Below are 20,685 nucleotides of genomic sequence, written 5' to 3'. Positions count from 1 at the left end.
TGAGCCCACGTGCTGCAACTACTGAAGCTTGTGTGCCCAGAGCCCGTGCTCCACAATAAGAGAAGCCACTGCAATGAAAAGCCCTCGCACCGCAATGAAGAGTAGCCCCCGCTTGCCACAACTAGAGAAAGCCTGCGTGCAGCAAGGAAGACCCAACATAGCCATAAATAAATAAATAAACAAAGTCAAAACATTAAAAGTAGTTACTACAGCTTATTTTTTTAAAAAAAGAATAAAGACAAATGGACAGTCAACCTTAAAAAAGAAGGAGACCTGGGGACTGAAAATTTGTTCAAGGAAGGGTAGTATATCTGTTGCTCACAAATATCCAGACACTCAAAAGGGAAAATCCCCAACGGTGTGGACCCTTCGGTAGCCCATGTAAAATATCCCTCAAGACCTTTCATTTACCTTTGCTCTAATTCTGTTCTCACCAAGCAGCCAATATATATATATTTTTTTTCAAGCAGCCAATATTTTAATTACTAATTCTGTTTTCTTTAGATGCTGAAGAGAGTACCCTGGATGAGAAACATGCGCATCTGATCACTGGAAAAAGTATCTCCCCCTCTCTAAATTGCACTGAGCCAAAATTCAAACGCGATCTCCAGCCCTCAGGATGGGGCCCCTGCTGATTTCTCTGACCTCAATTCCTGTCATTCTCCCGCTTAACTCTAGGTTCTAGTCATGTGGCCTTCTCTCCATTCCTGAAACACCCCAAACTTTCTTCCACCTTCCAGTTTTACCTGCCAGCAGTGCTCTTCCTCCAGCTCTCCCCATGGCTGCTTATTTCTTACCAATCAGGTCTCAGCTCACATGTGCCTTCTCCAAAAAAAGGACTTCCCTGACCTCTGTGCTTGTGGTTGCAACCTTTTCCCTTTGACGTCCACCCCCTCCCCACCAGCAGTCATTAGCTACACTTAGCCTGTTTTATTTATCACTATATAATATCTTATTTGTTGATTTGTTTATTATCTGATTCCCAAACTAGAATAAAAGTCCAACATAGCTGCAGCCTCAGCAATGAGCAGAGTCAATACTCAATATATATTTGTGAAATGAGTTGAATGTGATGAAAAAAATGAAATATGAGTTGCTCTAGACTAGAGAGAGGAGATACAAATAGAGAGAGTAATCTGAGGTATATGGAACCTTCACCTGGGCCCACACTGTTACTTTTCAAAGCACCATTAAAGTACAGTCATTGTATATATTTTATTTTTGTTTTTGTATGTCCCTTTACCCCCACTCCACTTTAGACCATGAACAACTTGGGACAAGGACAATCTTGTTCATTTTTACATCTCCAATGTCCAAATAAATGCTCATAGGATCTCTCAATGCCCTGCTGATGGAAATGGGCAATTCAGAGAATAATTAGAGACTTTCTGTTGGGTGAGCTTAGCTTAACTGGCTGGACAAGTGCATGCCAGAATAAGCAGTGTCTATAAGACAACAAACAGGTATATACAGGTAGTGACAGCACCAAAAGATAGCCTAGGGTGAGCTCTTTAGCCCTCCCTTCTCTGTAGTCTCCAGCACACCCTCCAAGTAACCCCCCAAAAGATTCCAGGCAATTCCCCAACCAGATTGCTGCCCTGAGCTCTTCCTGCTTAGAAAAGCTAGAGCCATCTCAGTATGAGGAAGTCAGACAGAAGCAGCTCCCACTTGACACAAGTCCAAAAAGAGACTTATGAAAACAGACCAGCTGAAAGTAAGGGCGCACAAAGAAGGCACCAGTAAGGACCAGCGTCCAACAAGGGATGACTGGAAAGAACTGTTTAATGTTTTAAACATTGCCAAGCTGAGTAACATGACACCGAACTTGTTTTTTAGCTCAACTATATATAGTTTGCATCCTGGAATTCACTCATACTATATATAGTAGAGTTTTATTCATGCACTCGAACTGATTATGTGTCCTGGACTGAAGTGTTCCTGCAGTGCCAAAAATGAAGAGAAAATGGAAATCTTCCCCGGACCTATGGGCATCTTCTTTACGCCTTTGCCGTATTCACTAATGCGTGGCGGCACAAAGCTAATTGAGACCCGCCATGGAATAACAGGGCAGAGCCTCCCCTGGAAAGAATGTCTCCTTTCAGTCTTTCCCTTGTGGAGTATTTATTTATCTATTTATTTAAAAACTGGCTATGGTCATCATTCAGAAATAATACACATTAAAAGAGGGTTTAAAGGCCCAAATAATTACCCAGGTTTCATAACAAAAGAATCACACAAAGAGAGTTTATTGTCTAACTCAAGAAAGACAGCTCTATTAAACTGTTCATCATGAACTGTTTCATAAATTTCAGACTTTGGGATATAAACAATTTTTATTTAACTTTTGCTCTTTCTTGATTAACACAGCAATTTTTCTGACCTGCTTTGAAAAGTGAAATGTTATCTGCATAGCCTAATTCAGGCTGAGAAACTCATTTTAATGCCGGAGTCTCAAATCTCTTTTAAAAAGCTACTTTTGGTCATCTCTCCAAAGCGGGAGCTGTCTGGTGGGAGTGAGCACTGAGAGTCCCTAAGGGATGAGGAGTCTTTCTGAGGGCGTGCTGTGGGGAACTTTTTTTTTTTTTTGGCTGCATTGCTGCGCGGGCTTTCTCTAGTTGTGGCGAGTGGGGGCTACTCTTCGTTGCAGTGCGCGGGCTTCTCATTGCGGTGGCTTCTCTTGTTGCGGAGCACGGGCTCTAGGTACGCGGTCTTCAGTAGTTGTGGCTCGCGGGCTCTAGAGCGCAGGCTCAGTAGTTGTGGTGCAGGGGCTTAGTTGCTCCGCGTCATGTGGGATCTTCTGGGACCAGGGCTCGAACCCGTGTCCCCTGCATTGGCAGGCAGATTCTTAACCACTGCGCCACCAGGGAAGTCCACGGTGAACGTTTTGACTGCCCAGCATTTAACATCCTTCCTGACAGTATACCCTGGTTTCACTATGGGGGATTACTCCTCTCCTTCTCTGTACCTAATGCACTTCAGATGAAGCTCACTTGCTCCTGCTCCCACAGTGGAACATGTGACCTAGACTAAGCCAATGATGGCGTGCTATCATTTTGGTTACAGTGATTGGTTGGGAGATGGGCACATGATTCAACAGAGGCCAATCAAAACCCATAAGACTTAATTCTGGGACTTTTATTGGAGCAATAGAGGAAAAGTATAATTAGTTGTCGTGATTTTGATAGCCTGTAGTGGCCAGGGACCATTCCTTGGCAACTACAGAATAGACGTAATTCTGAGGAAGTATAATAGAACAGTGGATCCTAGTGTTCTCTAGTTTAATGCCTGAATCAAGTTGTGCCTGAAGATCTATGCCTGGACTTTTTGGCTTACCGCAGTCAATAAATTCCTTTTTTTGCTGAGATCAATTTGAGTTGAGTTTTCTGACACCTGCAAATACAGGTGCAGAAAATTTAGTACTTGAGCAAGAGAGGAGAGTAAGTTGAGGATTCATGGGGCTGGTGGACGCAATTGGCATGAGGATCTGCCCGGGACAGCCTAAAGATAACTTTATAGATCCCAATCTACTGATTGGGGATCCTGATCTTCCAGGTAATTTTTAATTTCATATTTCATGATTCAAAAGTCAAACTAAATACAAAAATGTTCTCTTTTTTTTGAAGTTTTGGTTATTATTTTTTTATTTTTTGGGCTGCATTGGGTCTTTGTTGCTGCACACGGGCTTTCCCTAGTTGCAGCGAGCGGGGGCTACTCTTCATTGTGGTGTGCGGGCTTCTCATTGTGGTGGCTTCTCTTGTTGCAGAACACAGGCTCTAGGCACGTGGGCTTCAGTAGTTGTGGCGCCAGGGCTCAGTAGTTGTGGCTCGTGGGCTCTAGAGCACAGGCTCAGTAGTTGCGGCACACCGGCTTAGTTGCTCCGTGGCATGTGGGATCTTCCCGGACCAGGGCTCGAACCTGTGTTCCCTGCATTATCAGGTGGATTCTTAACCACTGCGCCACCAGGGAAGCCCACAAAAATGTTCTACACCTTCCCTTTTCCCCCTTCAGCTCTTTTACTTCATGGGTAATAATTTTTATTGTTTTTTTGTTTATTCTTCCAGTGTTTCTTTATGCAAATATAATCAAATATGAATATATATTTTTTAATTCCCCGTTTTTGTTATACAAAAGACAGCATGCTTGGCTCTGTTTTACATGCATTTTGTTTCTTCAATATAGGTTCATTCAGAGTGCCTTTCTTTGATATTCTATAGTGCCTTTGATTATTCCTGGTTGCTTTCCACATAATATTTGAAATAGCTCAGAGCCTTATTTAGCATATCCTACCACTTCTCTGCTCTGTTACCCTGGAGACATCTTAGTGTAATACTGGAGAATCCTATCTCACCAGAATTAGAGAATTCAAATCAAGGAGCCAAAATAAGGGTCCAGCTCTAAAGTTAAAAAAAAAAAAAATCTAGAAAGTCCAATCTGAATACTAACAAACAGACTATTGCAGGTGGTAGAGGGGGGGATAGCTATGAAAATTAAACTGCCAAGAAGTCTAAATTTTTAGACCAAAAAGAGAATTTACCATTGACAAGGACATAGGCAAATATCCCAGAAAGAATAGTATATATTGCTACCAAATGATTCATGGTTTTGAAAAATGTCAAATTTAGTCCTCTTGGTTGGGCAAAAAATCTCTGATCAAAGTAATACACTGACCTACAGGATCTTACATTCACGGATATCTTACTAAACTTTTCAACACACAGTGGTTTAAGCAGGCCCAACAGCCTCAGAACTCAGCCCTGAAAAAATAGAATAATTTACTTGGAACAATGTGAAAGAGAACATTTTCAGATTAAGCCTATACGGTGGAAGATCTGAAATTAACCTTTTTCAGGAATTCCAGTGGTTAGGACTCAGCGGTCTCACTGCTGGGAGCCCAGGTTAGATCCCTGGTCGGGGAACCAAGATCCCACAAGCAGCTCAGCACAGCCAAAAAATAAATAAATAAAATTAACCTTTTCCTAAAAATTATACTTAGCCTTCAATATGAGAGAAAAATGTCTAAAAGAATATGAATTTCAAGGAAACAATGGGTGAAAATGAAAGGCTATCTACAGATACACTTATAATTTCACTGCAGAGAGACACGATAATTCACCTCATTCTATTAGGCATTTGACACTTGGATAGACAGAACACAGTGCTTGGCACACAACTGAATGCTGAATAACTGTGGGTGAATAAAGAAATCAATTTCTCTGCACAGTGTGTTCATTATTGTTTTCTCCTAATACGTAGAGGCAAACCACCATCTGTGGATGTTCATTTGGATACTCATGTATTTAACAGAGGGAAATTATTTTAAGAAAGGGACTAACATTGGATCTTATTTTTGGGGTCACTTTTTCTTTTCTTATATTACAAAACTGTGTATTGACACACCCAGTGAGGGCTGTTTTCTCTGGATTGGTTAGCTTTTAAGTGGGTTACATAAACACATTTCCGCTTTAATGGTTTCATGCAGACCTTAATTAGAAGTAAATGAGCCAGACATTCTGTTCTTTTATCCTTTAAAAAAATCAGCATCTATTGCTTACTTTCCTTTTGATCTTCTAAAATTTCAGTTGGGCAGTTAGAAGAGTCATAAGAAAAAAAAATTTTTTTAATTTTTAGATAAATGTATTTGCCACTGTGTTTTACCAAACAACAAACCCCAAAGAATAAATGCAAATTCAAAGCAGACATTCACAAAGAAAAAAAAAGAACTTAAAACAATATACTATAGTTTCTGTAAAACATAGCCTTAATAATTAAGTGTTAAAACTTCATCTTTTCAGGCCTAAAAGTGAAATATTTGTTTGCTGGTCAGGTGATATTGTGAATGCATTTCCAGATGCTGGAATCTCAGGAAACAATTACTGAACATATTTTATGCTCAAATATGTGTTATTATTAATTAAGGTAAATGTTTTATGCTATTGTCAAATTTCACTAATTTTGTTTTTGGTGCAATAAGGCAACCAAAGAACATATATTTTGGAGCTAATGCTATTATTCTAAGAAAGCACATTTTATAAGAGCTAATTCAGCATTAAACTTATCCTAGTCATGAATCCTTAGGCTCAAAATGTGATTTAGCTCACAGATTTACACTTGTAAAATTAGCAAGCTTTCAATCAATAGGTTATGCCTGAGCATCAATTAATTTTTGCCCTGGGGCACTACCATTTTCTACCTAATAGAAAACACTTTATTTTCAAGGTTTTATTTCTTCACTAACACCCCATGTGTGAAAAATACATTCTTGGCACAATATATTATACAATGGAGTTTGACTGCTTACATATGTTTCTGACGTTTACAATACCTCCATTGTCCTCAGAAGGTAGTACAGAGCACATGGGGCCATAAACTACAAGCAACAGAAAAGCAAGTTGGTTCACAATTTGAATAGACAGGAATGTGTAACCAAAGAACAATGGAAACACTCCTTTGTGGCTTTTTTAGAATGTAGTAAACAAGTGTCTTTCATGTACTGGTCACCAACCAGAAATTGCTACAAAACAAAATCTTTAGGAAACCTTGCAGAAGAGAAACTAGTCTATTAGATGACTAAGACAAAGAGAAAAATAAGGGAGACAATGAAATCCACAAGAAGATTTGGCCATCAAGAAATCTGAATTTACCTACATTTACCTCATACTAAAGGCCTTTGATTCTATCATGATGCACACCTAAAGATCAGTGGAATTAAAAATGAACAACTACAAAAATTACAACCTTCCTTTGTTTTTCTTCTCTCTTAACAGCTGACAACCCCATTACAGCTCCCACTTCTCTATCTTTGCTCATCGAGGACTTTTGATTCACTTTTACTCTTTATAAATTTAATTGATAATGATGCTGTTATAAATATCAAATTACTCTTCATGAAATTGTCTGCTTTATAATGACTAAATGTCACCATTAAATTCTAAATCCACTTCGCTTACAAAAATGCATTTATAAAATGAGTCATTTTTCTCTCAGGGGTTCTTAGAGCTGAGAACATCACAATTTTTAAAAATAGTATCAGAGCACAGATCTTCTATGTCTCATATCATTTTATTGGGTGTTGAAGTCTAATGCATTTGTGCCTTTGTCACATTTGTGTGTCATGGCTATTGTTTATATTAGACCTGAAATTTTACAAAGTAATCAATGAGGGATTAAATTTAATTTAGGTCAGGCTTTTAGCCACTGGCTATCATGGTACATTTTCTACCATGTGCGTTTCTATGTACAGTATTTCCAGAAATACTGTTTACTTTGTGCTGTTTACTTTGTTGAATTTGCAACTCCTTCAATTACCTTATTTTTTTAATCCTTAAAACAAGATTAAATTGCTTACATTAAAATATATATAATACATATAGTTAAAAATAAATATATACATTATGCCACTTTTGGAGAAAGAAGGAAGAATTCCAAACTAAACTCAAGGAGATTCGGAAATTTCTTTGCCCTGGATTAATTGACTTACAACAGAGAACTTTTTGTCCGCGTCTGGTGGCAAAAGAGAAATTCTCATGATCAATACTCCACGAGATTCTATCCACCAAGTCTGAATTGGGTTGCTTTTTTTGAATGTTGTTTGCATAGTTTAGGTAAAAGAGGAAATGTCTAAAGAGGAGGGGTGGGGGAGGAGATAAATTCCTGTGATGTTAAGTTTGTATATACGTGCACTTTAACGATTTAAACATTACTCCACACACATGCTAGCCAGCTCAAGTTGCTAACTGAATGTAGGTCCCAGGAGATTAATAAATGTACCTATCACCTTTGGAGAACTCTAGTTCCCAGTCAGCCATTTCCTCTTCCTGTCCCTGCCTCTCAATAAGTGACTTCTGTTTCACATTATCCAGAGTGGTCAAGTCCAACTTAAGTAAAACATCATGGCTCTTAATGAGAAGCGTTTCAAATGCATCTTGCCTTCATAGTTAGCTTTCAGTGAACAGCCAGGGCTAAAGAGCTGCTCTTAAAAGAGCTATATTTTCTTTATAGCCAGTTCTTGCCCTGAGACTAAAGCATATTTGGTTAAGGATACTAAATTGAGACAGGCTCCTTCATTAAAAAAAAAGAACAAGTTCTGCAATGTTTTTATAATAATTCAAACTGAAAGCAAATGAATGTTCCACTTTTTAGGCACATACCAAAATATGAGTGTATGTTTCATCCTATTTATTTTTTCAAGGTATTGCCAAGAAAAGGCCACTTTTTTTTGGCCGAGCCTTGCGGGATCTTAGATCCCCAACCAGGGATTGAACCCAGGCCACGGCAGTGAAAGCGCTGAATCCTAACCACTGGACTGCCAGGGAATTCCCAAGAAAAGACTGTTTTTTTACACAATCCTGTTTGGATTGGGTCTTTGGGGCCCAAAGAAATGGATTATTTGTCTGAAGAGGGACAATGCTACATTCAAGAAGAAGAAAGGACTGAGAAGGATTGATGAAACTGTTAGTTGCTCAGACTTGAAGGGACTGTCCCTGATTTGAGACATACTTTAGGATATGCGGTTTTTTTAAAACTGGCTGTTTTGGTGATGTTTACCTTTCATAATTTTCTTCTCTGAAAACTTGCACAACCAAATTGAATTATTATTTTTATTCTCACTCTTGAACAGATATGTGTTCCCTTCCCCATTCCCTTTGCCTTCCCTCCACTTCCTCTAATACTTGGCCTCCTCTTTCTGCCCATTTCACCCTCTCTTTGCTCTTTCTTACCCTTCCTCCTGAACTCTGCTTATTTACTAAGCTGTGTTTGCAGGTTGCCTGCCATGTACCAAGCACATTTCTCACGAGGTCTCAGGCCTTTTCATCTGCCCACCACGGGCAGCCTATGTACCTACTGCCCAGTCCTTTTATTTTGAACCCCTCTTGTTCTATTCATCCCTTCTCAAAAGATACAGCAAGGAACTCTAACACTGAGAACATATCCAACCAGAATGAAAATGAAAGCCAAAGAAAATGTCCCTGTTTCCCCTTCTCATGGTTATGAGGAAATATATGATGTGGGTCTACATCTGTGTTATCTCACTTAGTTTATACAGTTCGTGAGACAAAGAGATTGGATTCCTGGCCCTGCCACTTATTGTCTGGGTAATCTTGGACAAGTGACTTAACCAGATGCCTGAAATCCTTTCTGGAACAACGCAATGGTATAAATAAATGATCCTGCTCAGCCTTAATTTCCTAATTATAGAGGAAAGATAGCTTAGAGGTTAAAAGCACGGGCTTGACTTAAATATATTGGGTTGGTCAAAACGTTGGTTCGTTTTTTTCCCATAAGATGGCTCTAGTAGCACTTAGTTGTCTTTAACCTCATTCGAAACAATTTTGTTAGGTTGTATTGTGACAGCTGTCATATCCGGGTGCATTTTAAAAAAACTTATCAAAATGAGTGAATTTTTGTGTAGCCATTTTAATATTGAAGATGGAAAAAAAAAGCAACATTTTCAGCATATTATGCTTTATTATTTCAAGAAAGGTAAAAACACAACCGAAATGCAAAAAAAAAGATTTGTGCAGTGTATGGAGAAGGTGCTGTGACTGATCGAACATGTAAAAAGAGTTTTGTGATGTTTTGTGCTGGAGATTTCTCGCTGGACGATGCTCCACTGTTGGATAGACCAGTTCAAGTTGATAGTGATCAAGTCGAGACATTAACTGAGAACAATCAACATTATACCAGGCGGGAGATAGCCGACATACTCAAAATATCCAAATCAAGCTTTGAAAATAATTTGCACCAGCTTGGTTATGTTCATTGCTTTGATGTTTGGGTTCCACATAAGTTAAGTGAAAAAAACCTTCTTGACCATGGAATTCTCTACTGAAACATAATGAAAACATTCCATTTTTAAAACAAATTGTGATGGCCGATGAAAAATGGATACTGTACAATAATGTGGAACGGAAGAGATCGTGCGGCAAGCGAAATGAACCACCACCAACCACACCAAAGGCTGGTCTTCATCCAAAGAAGATGACGTTGTGTATATGGTGTGATTGGAAGGGAGTCCTCTATTATGAGCTCCTTCTGGAACGATTAATTCCAACAAGTACTGCTCCCAATGCACTCGATGAAAAGCGTCCAGAATTAATCAACAGAAAACGCATAATCTTCCATCAGGATAATGCAAGTCCGCATGTTTCTTTGATGACCAGGCAAAAACTGTTACAGCTTGGCTGGGAAGTTCTGATTCATCCACCGTATTCACCAGATTTTGCACCTTCAGATTTCCATTTATTTAGGTCTTTACAAAATTCTCTTAATGGAAAAAATTTCAATTCCCTGGAAGACTGTGAAAGGCACCTGGAACAGTTCTTTGCTCAAAAAGATAAAAGTCCTGGGAAGATGGAATTATGAAGTTGCCCGAAAAATGGCAGAAGGTAGTGGAACAAAATGGTGAATACGTTGTTCAATAAAGATCTTGGTGAAAATAAAAAATGTGTCTTTTATTTTTACTTAAAAACCAAAGGAACTTTTTGGCCAACCCAATACTTGGGTAGGAGTCTGGGACTTTCCACTGACTTGATATAAGTCCTTAGTGTCCTTATTTATGAAATGTGGCCAATAACAATATCAACCTCATAAGGTTGTGGTGAGCTTTGAATGAAATTATGTGTAGAAAGCTTTTAACATAGTGCCTGGCACTCCATAACTGTTAATTATTATTATCACTGATGCTACTATTTTTAATAAGGCAGCATCATGACAGTTAAAATCTTGGAGGCTGTGTCACAAAGTTAAAAGTGAGATACCATTTTATAGAGATAATCTACTGTGAAATAATACTGCTCCTGGTTCTTGGCATAGAGTTCCTAAGATCTTTATAATTTCCTAAGTGATAGGAGAATCTGACACCCATCTTCTAAATCCTTTGAAATTTCCTGGGTGATAGGAATGTCTTTTGTTCTAACGAGGTGACTCTTGGTGGGCTCCTGGATGGGGGCTGGTCTCCAGAAAGATCATGCCATGAATAGAAGCTTGGAAATTTCATCTCCCTCCTCCCACCTTTCTCCAGAGAAGGGAGTGAGCCTGGAAATGGAATTAACGATCAATCATGCCTATGTAATGAAGCCTTCATAAACATCCCAATAATACAGGGTTCACAGAGTTTCTGGGTTGGTGAATGCATCTATGTGACAGGAGGATGGTACACCCAGTTCCCCAGGGACAGAAACTCCTGCACTTCGGACAGTTCCAGACCACATCCTATGTATCTCTACATCTGGTGTTCACTCATATCTTTTATTATATCCATTATAATAAACCAGTGACCATAAGAAAGTGTTTCCCTGAGTTCTGTGACGATTTTTGCAAATTTTTGAACCCAAGGAGGGGTGCATGGGAACCCTGATTTATTGCCCGTGGGTCAGAAGTACAGGTGATTATCTGGGACTTACTTGCAATTACAATCTGGAGTGGGGAGAGTCTTGTGCGATTGAGCCCTTAACCTGTGGATTCAACAGGTTAAGGTAAATCCAGGTAGATGGTGTCAGAACTGAATTGAATTGTAGGACACTCAGCTGGTGTTGGTAGTTGCTTGATGTGTGGAAAACCCACACATTTTTTGTCAGAAGTATCGTGTGGTAACATTGTGAGAATCAAGGAGAAACACAGGAGTGTTTTTCCAACTCACCTGCATCAAAAGAATTCCAAGCGGGCTTCCCTGGTGGCGCAGTGGTTAAGAATCCGCCTGCCAATGCAGGTGACAAGGGTTCAAGCCCTGGTCCGGGAAGATCCCACATGCCACGGAGCAACTAAGCCCATGTGCCACAACTACTGAGCCTGCGCTCTAGAGCCCGCGAGCCACAACTACCGAGCCCGTGTGCCACAACTACTGAAGCCCGCATGCCTAGAGCCCGTGCTCCGCAATAAGAGAAGCCATGCAATGAGAAACCCGCGCAGCACAACGAAGACTAGCCCCCACTCGCCGCAAACAGAGAAAGCCCGCACACAGCAACGAAGACCCAACGCAGCCAAAAATAAAAAAATAAAATTAAAATTAAATTAAAAAAAAAAAAAGAATTCCAAGCACACTTAAGTAATATTGACTCTACTTTTACTTATTAACACTCCTTTTTAAAATAAATTTATTGTCTTTTCTGATTATAGAAGTGAAAACACACTTGCTTGCAAATGTTCTATTTTTTTCATTTTTAATTCATTATTTATTTATTTATTTATTTTGGCTGCGTTGGGTCTTCGAAGGCTGCTGCCCATGGGGGCTACTCTTCGTTGCAGTGTGCGTGCTTCTCATTGAGGTGGCTTCTGTTGTTGCGGAGCACGGGCTCTAGGTGCGCAGGCTTCAGTAGTTGTGGCTCACGGGCTCTAGAGCGCAGGCTCAGTAGTTGTGGCATATGGGCTTAGTTGCTCCTTGGCATGTGGGATCTTCCCAGGCCAGGGATCGAACCCGTGTCCCCCTGCACTGGCAGGCGGATTCTTAACCACTGCGCCACCAGGGAAGTCCCTCTATGTTTTTTTAAACTTTTAAAATATATATATGTTGTACACCTGAAACGTACATAATATCGTACATCAACTATACCCCAATTTAAAAACATTTTAATGTACATATATGTATTTATTTTTAGAAAACTGGGATCATACTGTATACACTATTTATAACTTGCTTTTTTTTCCATTTAACAGTACATAATGGATATATATCCATGTAAACAAATATGAGACTACATCATAATTTCTAATGGGTGTAAAGCACTCTAGTATGGCTATATAGTCATTTATTTAACCAGTTTCCTATTGTTGGACAATTAGGCCATCTCCAACTTTGCTATTCCAAGAAATAATAAAATAACCAACTATCTATATCTTTGCTCAATTAACTAAATTTTTTCTCTTAGAAAAATTCTTAAATGTGCAATGTCTTGATTGAAGAGTATGTCCTTAAAAATATATATAAGTATATATCTTAGTGTACTATCAAATCGACTCCCAGAAAAAGCTGAGACAATTTACTTGCAGCAGTCATGCGTGAGAATGCCTGTTTTCACACATCTACACCAACAACGGGTATTGGTAAACTTTACATCTTTGCAAATCTGATCACACTAGATCAACCAAGGAGTTGTCAGATGACCCAAGTTGGGGCCAGCCAAACTCTCTCCAGGACTTTGAATCTTGTCTGGAGTGACCCAGGAAACCATAGGGGGAGATAGTTGAGCAGTTCCTTCTACCAAGACATCCTGGAATTGTCAGCCTCTTTTCTGTCTTCTTCAGTCTTCTTGACCTCTCCTATTATAACCTCATAGTTTTCCATAAAATTCCCTTTTCCTCAGGCAGTTAGAATTAGTTTATGTAGCTTGTAACCAAACTGAAATATCAAGCAGGTTGTTGAATATATAAATCTGGGGCTCAACCAAGGGGAAATCTGGACAGGAGATATAAATTTGGGAGACACCAACAAGACTATCAACTCCAGAAGTCTCTGAAGTTAAATCTCTAACTCCTAACCTACTTCTAAGTATAGCACTAATTTCTTTAGAATGAATTTGATTTTTAATTTACCTTGCAGAAAGCAGAGAACAGATTAACCATATTGATTCATCTAAGTATTATAGACGTGTTTATAATGAAAAAATTTTACACACTGATATATACATACACACACACATACATATACATACATACACACTGGATTAACATTATAAAATTAGTGGGGAGGTTTTAATGAAACCACAGTAAGCAAACAAAATTTTTGAACTGGAGCTCAGGTTGACCTTGGACATTTCTTTAAAATTCAAATTAATTTCCCTTAGGCCCGAATTCTCATCATTTGGCCTAAGCAAAGAAGACATTAACTTATCATTTCATTTAGCTCTTCTCATTTCCAGCCTAAGAACAAAGCCCAAACTCCAAATGTCAGTCCAGAAATGTACCGTAAGATTACCAAACAGCACTGCATAAAATAATATTGTTATTTATTTTTGTAGCAGTTTTGCCATGGAACTACCTAGAATTTAATGCCAATTTCCTCCATATTTATGTACCCAAGCCAATTTCCTTGATATTTATATACCCAAATGAACAGAGTTCAGTACTGTATATGGTAATTTCTGAATAAAAAGGCCTTTTCTTCAGAAAAAAATTTTAAAAACATGAAAAGAGTGTTTTAGTGCTGACTCTAGTAAACCTGCAAAAACACGAAGGAGGTTGGGGGGAAGGGGCAATTGGGATGTGGACCAGTTTCTCTGCTTATGCCATGCCTAAATTTGGATCAACAAGTTCCCTTAGGAAGTGGAGGGGGGGTAGGGATAAATTAGGAGTATGGGATTAACAGATACACACTACCATATGTAAAATAGATAAACAACAAGGATTCACTGTATAGCAGAGGGAACTATGTGCAATGTCTTATAATAACCTACAATGGAAAAAATTTTTTAAAAAGAATAAAATATATACATATATATGTATAACCAAATCACTTGCTGTACACCTGAAACTAACAATATTGTAAATCATCTATATTTCAATTTTAAAAAAAGGCCAAGTTCCCTTAGATGATGTAAGAACAGTGCCCAGCGCTTAGCAACAGTGTCTGAGTCAGATATTTGTTGAAAAATTTAATAAATGATGCTGTTTAAGACTCACAGATATAGAGAACAGGCTTGTGGTTGCCAAGGGTGTGAGGGGGTAGTGGAGGGAAGGAATGGGAGTTTGGGATTAGCACGAACTATTATATATAGGATGGATAAACAACAAAGTCATACTGTATAGCACAGAGAACTATATTCAATATTGTGTGACAAACCATAATGGAAAAGAATATGAAAAAGAATATACATATATATGCATAACTGAGTCACTTTGCTGTGAAGAAGAAATTAACACAACATTGTAAATCAACTATACTTCAATAAATTTTTTTTTAATCATGCTGCTTAAATAAAAGATAAGTGAAAAACTGGATGAGTAATGTAAAAAAATTTGCCTATTTGTTATTACTGATTAGAAAATGCTAGAACTAGAAGGATTCTTAGAAGTGACCTAAGTCACTTCCTATACCTCAATTCATAAGAGAAAATATGGATATCCAAATAGATTAATGACTCTTTCAGACACAGTACTCATGTCTTCAAAAAGTGGATCTGGGTAGCTGCTAGAGCTTCTGTCTTCTTGACAGTACCTGCTTTCCAGAACTCTACCTCTCAGCTTATCAGAAGTCAGGGGTGGTAGTCTTTGTAATAAAATGAGACATGGAAAAGAATACCCAGCAAGGGAATTCTTGGTGATCCAGTGGTTAGGACTCCACTGCTTCCACTGCAGAGGTCCCGGTCTGGGAATTAAGATCTCGCAAGCCACGCAGTGTGGCAAAAAAAAAAAAAAAAAAAAAAAAAAACTCAGGGGGAAAAAAAAGAATACCCAGCGAGAGGCCCCTATGCACAAACCCAGCTTTCCATTTCTTTATTTTGCAGTTTTAAAGCTCCCTGCCCGCCCACCCCCCACCACCTTTTTGAATGTTCCTGTGGAAAGTTCTTGATTCTTGAGCCTGGGGGTTTTGTCTGTTTTTCAAAAAGGAAAATATTAAATCATAGAGGTTTAGCCACTGTACATGCTAAACTATAAGTTATGTTTCAAGCTCTGGGGGGAAAAATTGTTTTAAAGACTGAAATAAAACCTGAAAAAAAAAACTCTCTCCAGCAAGGTGGTCTCACAGTTGTCAGACTACTTAAACGGTGGCTGACTTCCCACAGAGCCGTGTCCCGAGAGAACCAGGAGGAAGCTGCAGCACCTTTTATGACCCAGCCTCAGACGTCACATACCATCACTTCCTCTGAATTTTATGGGGCAGAACAATCACAAGTTCACCCAGAATCAAAAGGCGGAGAAATAGAAGCCACCACTTAATGGAGAGAGTATCACAGAATTTTGGGGCTATGCCTTCAAAATCACCACAGCCAGGTTGATAATTTGGGGCATAGTCAGCTTACCCTTTATAAGATTTTTCATTTAGTTTGGATTATAACTATCTCAAGGTTACATTTTTAAAACTTTTTATTATAGAGAATTTCAAACATACAAAAGCAAACTGAATAGTACAATGAACTCCTGTGTGCCCATTACCCAACTTCAAAAATTATAGACTCAGGAATTCCCTGACAGTCCAGTGGTTATGAATCAATGCTTTCACTGCCATGGCCCGGGTTCAATCCCAGGTCGGGGAGCTAAAATCTCATAAGCCACGCACTGCGGCCAAAAAAAAGAAAAATTATCAACACATGGCCAACTTTGTTTCATCTATATCTCCACTTGCTTCCCCAACTCCCGTATTATTTTGAAGATTAACAATAATCACTTAATATCATATTTAGTTGGCATTTAAACTTCCAATATCTCATAATGTCATAATTTTCTTTAATATGTTTAAATCAGGATTAAAATAAAGGTCACATACTGCAATTTGTCAATATGTCTTTAAAATCCCCTTAATTTTCAAATCCCCCACCATCCCGTTTTTCAATTTTTTGCAATTTATTAGTTGAATAAACTGGGTTGTTTGTCCTATAAACTCTCCCATAATTTGGATTTTGCTGACTGCATCCCAGTGGTGCAATTTTTCCTGTTTGTTTGTTGTTTTTAATCTGTATTTCCTATATATTGGTAGTTGGATATTGATGCTAATCAGATTCTAGTTTGATTTTTTTGGCAACACACTTTCAGAGGTGGTATTGAGTTTTTTCATCGGGAGGCACATAATATCTGGTTGTCTCTTTTTTTGTGACATCAGTGGTCATTGATGCTCAATGCCTAGATCCATTAATTTATTAAGAATTAAAAAATGGTGGTATTTTATTTCAAAGACTCTTTTTTTCACTTGTTATCTGGAAGAGCTCCATAAAGAGGAATCTTTCCTTATCTACATTTGGTTACCCAAGGATACAGTTAGAATAGGAAAAGCAGAATGGCAGAATAATGCTTGGTTCATTCCCTTTATTTTCCAGTATTCAAAATAGTTAGTAGATTACTTTATAAAATTCAAATAGGAATTTATTATGCAAAAAAAAAAACTTCAGAAGGTATAGAGTATAAGCATCAGTGGTTTTTTGTTTTGTTTTTTGCTTTTTAATGACATATAAAAATAAAAGGCTAGGAATTCCCAAATCAGCAGCTGTATACAGCCCAGGAGAATATTGTGCCCAGACAAGAGCACAAAGGAAGATTCTGGGAGAGAGCTGGGAAAACTATGGAAGAGGCTTGTGTGAATATTTGGGAGACATTGTTGATATGTAGATGACAGAGGTATGAACTGCTTGGGGGAATTTGGATGGGTTCATAGACAAATAGGCAAATGAAAAAACATGGCAATTTTTAACATAGGAAAAATGAAGATTGTATGAAAAAGGAGGTGTGGTTGAGAATACTACTTGGCTTGTCTGTCAACAATATTTGCTTGGTCATAATAATGTAAACACTAACTTTTCAGGCACCATGCAGTTTGCAGGATCTCAGTTCCCTGACCAGGGATTGAACCCTGGCCACGGCAGTGAAAGCCCGGAATCCTAACCACTGGACCACCAGGGAACTCCCTAAACACTGACTTTTGATATAACAAAAAGTATTGATATGCTTATGCAGAGAACATGGGAGAAAGGGAAATGGGAAAGGTGGTATGGAAAAGCGACACCCTCATCTACCACGGTGGAAAGTCAATAGATTATGTCTAAAATCAATCAGTCAAGAGGTTGAATAAAAGCATATCATTTAGAAAATGGCTGGAATTCCCTGGCAATCCAGTGGTTAGAGCTCCGCACTTTCGCTGCGGAGGGCCTGGGTTCAATTCCTGGTGGGGGAACTCAGTTTCTGCAAGGCATGCGGCATAGCCAAAAAAAAAGAAGAAACAGCTGAAAGAGCTGAAGTGATTGCCTCTGGGGAATAGAACTGGAAGGTACGTAAAGATCAGGCCAGGGACTGACCTTTTTTTAGAAATCTTTAGGCAATGTTACCTTTTTATACTGTTATATACATGTATGTATTAATATTACATGTATAAAAATAGAAATTAACCTAAAAATAAAGGGATAGATTGTCCATGCAATATGAAAAATATAGAAAAGAGAGAGCTGACCTTCCTCTAAGGTCAGGAAAAAAACACGCAGAGAAATATTTCAGCTTATATTTTACCTGTGGATTTAACAATGATCTCTTTCATCCACTTGCAGTGGCTTTCTACTGCCTTAAAAAAAAAAATCAATATTTTTTCCTTTATTTCCAGTACATTCTCAATCATAATCACTAGCTTCCATTTCAGTCCTTCACAGATTATTCCAAGTCGCTTTATCTTATCATCTCATTCCTAACTCTAAACGTGATTTCAAGCTAAATCCTCTTCTGGAAATGGCCTATCAATTGCATTCATCTCAATGGACTGCCCCAATCCATTATGGAATAGTGGTTAAGGGCTTGGAGCTCTGGAATCCAGCAGACCCAGCTCCATCCCTGCTGGCCCACCTGGAGATTAAATGGCCTTGGGGAAGTTGTTGTCTTTGCCTCAATTTCTCCGTCTGTTCATGAGGATAGTAAGAGTACCTATTCTATAGGTGCAAAGGTTAAAGAGATAATATTTGTAAACAGGTAAGTCTTCTAGGTAAATATGAGTTATCATTGTTAAAGAGCAGGCAGGCATGCAGTCAGAGGCAACTCTCCTAAGTCATCTAAAAACACTAAATGGGGACTTCCTTAGTGGTGCAGTGGTTAAGAATCCGCCTGCCAATGCCGGGGACACGGGTTCGATTCCTGGTCTGGGAAGATCCCACATGCCACGGAGCAACTAAGCCCATGCGCCACAACTACTGAGCCTGCGCTCTAGAGCCCGTGCTCCACAACAAGAGAAGCCACCGCAATGAGAAGCCCGCATGCCGCAACAGGGCAGCCCCTGCTCGCCGCAACTAGAGAAAGCCGGCATGCAGCAACGAAGACCCAACACAGCCAAAAATGTAAAAAATTAAAAATATATTTAAAAAAACAAAACAAAACACTAAATGGTGCTCCTGTGCAGGGGGATCTGGAGAAGTTCATTTACAGGATGCCTGTGAGAGACTAGCACATGGTAGACACTGGAGGTAGAAGATAAATAAGACATTACCCTGCCTTCAAGGGGCCTAAGACTAGAGGAGGAAGCAGACATATAATGTGGTAGGTGATAGAATAAAGGTAGGACAGGGAAGATGTTCACCATGACTGACGGAGTGGGGCCACCACTACTCTCCATGTGGCAACTGTTGTCTTCTGCAAGAGCATTTAGAAGGAGGTTGTGGCAGTCCAGTGGTTAGGACTCTGCGCTTCCACTACAGGGAGCACGGGTTCGATCCCTGGTCAGGGAACTAAAGTCCTGGGCACGCATGAGGCTCGGCCAAAAAAAAAAAAAAATCTAGAAGAGGGTCGTGAACTCTCTCCCTAGTGACACAAAAAGGAACTTTTTTGTAAAGCGGATTTTTTGGTAAACTTTTGTAAGGTGGATTCAGACATGGGATCTGCTAGCACAGTGACAGGGATGGTGGTTGCAGTGGTTGAATCTTGCAGTGGGTAAGATCTGCTAAGCTCACTACAGATTGCATCAAATATCTCCTTAGCCTCATTCCAAACTTCGGCAGACACATGGATGGTGATACCCCTGGGCTGGCCAGGAGAGACAGGACTGGTGATATAGTCAAGGGGGTCTGATGGATAATAAAGAACAAAGCAGCTGTGTAATGAAAAACTAAACTTACCCAAGAAAGGTCTGGTTCTCTGTCTTTAGCTATAGAAAGGTAATTTCTAGGCCGCTGGAATGTCCTGTCTGACAGGAGGAGTGTTTTTGTTTGCCTAGAGGCTTTGGTCATTGCATAGTCTAATACTGTGTTTTATGGTGAGGGTTTTGGGTCACACCATATCAGTTCTGATCTCCAGAAGGGGCTGGAGACTAAAGGTCAGCCATGCGGGCAGTATGTGACCAAGCCCCAATAAAAACTCTGGACATCAATGGCTTGCGTAAGCTTCCCTTGTTGGCAAGACTATGAGCATATTGTCATATCGTGGTCAGGACTCCATGCCTCCATGCAGAGAGGATGACCAGAAACTCCACGTTTGGACCCCTCCTGGACTCTGCCCTTGACTGATTTTGATAAAACTGCAGTCATGGGGCTTCCCTGGTGGCGCAGTGGTTGAGAATCCTCCTGCCAATGCAGGGGACACGGGTTCGATCCCTGGTCCGGGAAGATCCCACATGCCACAGAGCAACTAGGCCCGTGCGCCACAACTACTGAGCCTGAGCTCTAGAGCCCGTGAGCCACAACTACTGAGCCCGCGAGCCACAACTACTGAAGCCTGCGTGCCTAGAGCCCGTACTCCACAACAAGAGAAGCCACCGCAATGAGAAGCCTGCGCACCGTAACAAAGAGTAGCCCCCGCTCGCCGCAACCAGAGAAAGCCCGCGCACGGCAGCGAAGACCCAACACAGCCAAAAATAAATTAATTAAATAAATTAATTAAAAAAAAAAAAACTGTAGTCTTAAGGATAGCACTTCCTGAGTTCTGTGAGTTGTTCTAGCAAATTATAAAAGTTGAGGTGGTCGTGGGAACCTCTGATTTTGTAGCCAGCTAGTCTGAAGGGAGGGAGGTCTTGGGAACCCACATATTTACAGCCAATACCTGAAGCGAGGACAGTCTTGTGGGGACTGTTCACTC

At 39.6% G+C, this 20,685-nt stretch overlaps 1 protein-coding gene across 3 annotated transcripts in view; it reads right to left on the bottom strand.

Moving 5' to 3' along the window:
• Positions 1-20,685, bottom strand: part of YPEL2 (yippee like 2) — a 188,773-nt gene that overhangs the window by 53,284 nt on the left and 114,804 nt on the right. The window lies entirely within an intron of this gene.

The sequence above is a fragment of the Balaenoptera borealis genome (genome assembly GCF_965194805.1).
Source record: "Balaenoptera borealis genome assembly, chromosome: 20".
In the NCBI taxonomy this organism is placed as follows: Eukaryota; Metazoa; Chordata; class Mammalia; order Artiodactyla; family Balaenopteridae; genus Balaenoptera; species Balaenoptera borealis.
This window is presented reverse-complemented; position numbering and strand designations above follow the sequence as displayed.